At 40.2% G+C, this 4,551-nt stretch overlaps 1 protein-coding gene across 3 annotated transcripts in view; it reads right to left on the bottom strand.

Annotated features, from left to right (window-relative positions):
* LOC106884438 (guanine nucleotide-binding protein subunit gamma-1) overlaps positions 1–4,551 on the bottom strand; it is a 294,231-nt gene that overhangs the window by 230,186 nt on the left and 59,494 nt on the right. The gene's annotated exons all lie outside the window — the stretch shown is intronic.

Genomic DNA, 4,551 nt, shown 5'->3' with positions numbered 1-4,551 from the left:
ATATACACACATACATACATACATACATACACATATATGCATGGACAATGAACCTTGCTTACGAAGACCTATTGAGGTAAGTGTAAACAAATCAAAATCACTCACGTGACTGATGACAGTACCGCCTGATTGGCACTCATGCCAGTGGAATGTTAAAAGCACATCCAAGAGTGATCGTTGCCAGGGCCACGGATTGGCTCCCATGCCGGTGACACATGGAAAGCACCATTTGAGCGTGATCGTTGCTAGCGTCGCCTTACTGGCACGTGCTGGTGGCACGTGAAAACATTTGAGCGTGATTGTTGCCAGTGCTGCCGGACTGGCTCACGTGCAGGTAGCACATAAAAACACTCCAGGTAGATGTCAAAACTGAATCAGTATAGAATCAATGTTACATCATCATCATCATCATCATTTTACATTCACTTTTCCATGCTTGCATGGGTCAGACGGAAGAAAGATTTTCCATGGCTGGATACCCTTCCTATCACCTATCCTCACCTGTTTCCAAGCAAGGGAATATTTTCACATAGCTAGACATATCTTTTCATGGAAAACTGGAAACAAACAATCTTACTTGTACAATAATGATGCTCACTTACAACCATCACACAATGTCTGGACAATGGTACACAAACTCATTCACACACACATGCACACACACACACACACACACACACACACACACACACACACACACACACACACACACACACACACACACATACACACACACACAGACACCAGCCTAGAGCTATAGAAGAAGATGACACTTACCAAAGTACCATGAAAAGAGAATGAACCCAAGACCACATGGATGGGAAGCAAGCTTCTTAACCACACAGCTATGCTTGCATCTTTTTCCATTATCTTTAAAATGAGGGGATCTGAAGTTTTAAGTTTCAGATCTTATAACAATGTATTCCACAATGAAAATGGCATGTTCAGTATTCAAAAATATTCATTAAATTCTTCAGATTCTTTCAAACCTGTCTCCCTACTTTAAACACTCCTGACTGGGGCTGTCCAAGGACTATCCTTCTACCATTAATACCACAATTTATACAATGCATGACCATTCAACCAGATTTAGTTAAGAACCAAGTCAAAATCTCCCTAAAAATCACACCCAACTGTCATCATCATCATCATCATTTAATGTTCATTTGTCCATGCTGGCATGGGTTGGACAGTCTGACCAGAGCTGGCAAGCTGGGGAGTTGCCCCAGACTCCAGTCTCATTTGGCATGGTTTCTATAGCTGGATGCCTTTCCTAACACGAACCGCTTTACAGAATGTGCTGGGTGCTTTTACGTGGCACCACATGGGCACTTTTACATGGCACTGCACAGGTGCATTTTTGTAACACCATCATGAGTACTTTACACCACCTGCAAGCAGAATCTTAATGCTTCTGCAGAGTACAGGTCTTCTTGAGTACAGCCAGGAGCCAGGTATCTTGGTCCTTTGTCTTAAAAAAAGAAACCTACATATGATGTAGTCCTAGATATATTATGTCAGATATATTGTGACATAGATATATTATGTCAGAATATTATGACATACTCTACATTTCAGAGGTGAGGAATTATGCATCTTATTTACATTATTTATATTTGACGGATATTTATCCTCATCGTTTGTTAACACAGCATTTCGGCTGATATACCCTCCAGTCTTCATCAGGTGTCTTGGGGAAATTTTGAACCTGGATTCTCATTCCTAAGGCTTTTTTTTAATGTTGTTATTATTATTATTATTATTAAGGTCACTGCCCAGAATTGAAGAGAGAATCTTGGGCTTAGTAGCCCGTGCTCTTAACCACTACACCATATGCCCAAGACACCTGATGAAGGCTGGAGGGTATATCAGCTGAAACATTGTGTTAACAACAAACAAGATGAGGACAAATATCCATCAAATATAAATAATGTAAATAATGTAGTATGACATATATATAGATATATTATATCAGAAAATAGGTGGGAAGATCATGGGTAGAATGTCTTTCATTGTAGGTCTGCCCAATAATTACTAACCTGGGGCTAGGCAACAAAAGCAACAGATTTACAACCAATATTAAACCATTAGTAAGAGAAGAAACCAACTGTGCTTCTTCTTCACTGAACAAGAAGGAAATATTTTTTTGTGATGCATAAAGAATAATGAGTAATCATATAAAATTCTATACAAGAAAATGTCTGAGACTTGCTAAAACCCAGCAAAGTGTGTGTGTGTTTCTGTGTGTGAGTGTGTGTGTGTGTGTGTGTGTGTGTGTGTATTTGTGTGTGTGGTGTGTGGTGTGCGTGCATGTATGTGTGTGTGTACTTTCATACATGTGCATTTGTGTGTGCACCTTCATGCATGTGCATGTGTGTGTGTGTGCGTGTGTGTGTGTTTGTGCGCGCGTGTTCTTAAAATAGATCGGTCTTTCAATCTGTCTATAACAAAATGGTTGGCTGATAGATCATTGAACTTAGTCATCTTAAATAGGTTAACCACAACTATTACACAAACCAGCACCGCAACAATAACAGTATTAAAGAAATGCTTAAATATACAGAGCTAAAATTAAATATTTTTTAATGCATATACATATATTATCATCATTATCATCATCATCATCATCATCTAACATCCATGTCCCATACTGACAAAGGTTACATGGTTTGACAGGATCCAGCAGTTCCAAAGACTGCACCTTGCCCCAGTGTCTACTTTGGTATAGTTTCTACTGCTGGATGCACTTCCTAATGCCAACCACTTTATAGCATGTACTAAGTGCTTTTTATGTGGCACCAGCACAAGAGAGGTCCCCATACAGCCTGTAAGACTAAGATCCCCTTTCTGTGAGAAGAGAAGGAGGCAGCTTTACACTATGAGAAGGGAGGTTAAAATATAAGAGAAGGGGCCAGAACGGAACGAGTTTCTTGCAGTAGGGGAACTACACAGCTCTTCACATTATAAATGATGGGTCAGGAGTGACTGTGTTGAAATGGAAAGAGACAGATGTGTGTGTGTGTGTGTGTGTGTGTGTGTGTGTGTGTGTGTGTGTATGTATTCTTCGCCTTGGAACCTCCCATCCCTTATTCTTAACCTCCCTTGTTCTCCCACACTTTTAACACCAGACACTACCTTCATGTGTTTTCAGATAGCTCTCTCCTTCTATTGTACTCCATCTTATCCTCTTGCATGCCTAATATTATTTTCAATACACTTTCACATTTACTATCATGCCCACCCACTATACACACCCTGAGTTACCCTCACATCACCTTCACTATGCTCCTATATCTTACACATCAACCTTCTACCTTATGATCTATCCTCCTTCTTAAGCAACTGCTATCTCTCCCTCACCTTACTGATATTTCCTCCCAACTGCTCCTCCACTTTTTCACAGCATTCAATACATCTACCTCTGCCCTACTCTCTAACCATCTGTTACTCTCCCCTCACATTCTTATGCAACCCCTTACTAATACCACACACACACTTAGCGTTTGGGGCTTTTTTTTTTCTTGTTCTCTTCTGTCTTGCAACTTACTCGGTAACTTCACTGTTGCCAGTGGCACAAGAATATTGTGCCTGGTGCACACTGTAAGCTGGTTGGTGGTAAGAAGGATATACAACTGTAGAAAGCAGACCAAAGCTGACACTGGGGCTCAGTGCAACCCTATGGCTTATCAGTTCCTGTCAAAGCATGCAACCTATGCAGCAGGTTTCAATGTTTAAATCTTTAAGGGTCATTTGTAGCATATCCTTATACTGCTTCTTGGGGGCACCACAGTTTCAACTCCAGCTACCTCTTAATTGTTTCCAACTTCGACTCCACAACTCCAACTCTGACTCCACAGCCCTGATAAGAATAACTTCAATACTGGTGTAATGGTGATTTTAGTTTTCTCAATGAGCCAAGCTGGTGATGTAGGCATGCCAGTGGATATTCAATATGGTGCACAGACAGTATTGGTCAAATCTCTCCAAGAGGCAGGTGTAACAATAACACATATACATACATATTTAACACATATAACTGTATGTTATATATATATATGTATATATAGAAATGATCTAATTATAAATCTCACAGAGAGATTTAAGTAGCAGTGTTATGATAAAGCAGTTGTATACTGTCAACTTAATGTGACAGTCCCAATAAAGGAATCATACTGCTGCTATTTAGCCCTAGGAAGCTGGACCGCTTCCTGTCGGCCTTTACACATTTCCTGTATCCTGACACATTTCCTGTGTCCTTGCTACTTCAGGCTGATGACGAGCAATGACTCAGAAACATGTCTCTGAATGCAGACTCGGCTGGGTGGGGGTGCTTGTCTCCCCCTCGCAAATATAAGGGCACAGGAAATGTCTCAAGGCCGACAGGAAGGAGTCCAGCTTCCGAGGGCTAAATAGCAGCAGTATGATTCCCGTATACTGTCACAATAAGTTGACAGTATACAACTGCTTTACATATATATATATATATATATATATATATATATATCAATATAAATAAATGGAGTTAAACGCAGGTGTTATTCAAATCCTTTT

Source organism: Octopus bimaculoides, chromosome 8 (genome assembly GCF_001194135.2).
Source record: "Octopus bimaculoides isolate UCB-OBI-ISO-001 chromosome 8, ASM119413v2, whole genome shotgun sequence".
NCBI classification, from domain to species: domain Eukaryota; kingdom Metazoa; phylum Mollusca; class Cephalopoda; order Octopoda; family Octopodidae; genus Octopus; species Octopus bimaculoides.
Note: the sequence above shows the minus strand (reverse complement) of the source record. Positions and strands in the feature narration are given on the sequence as shown.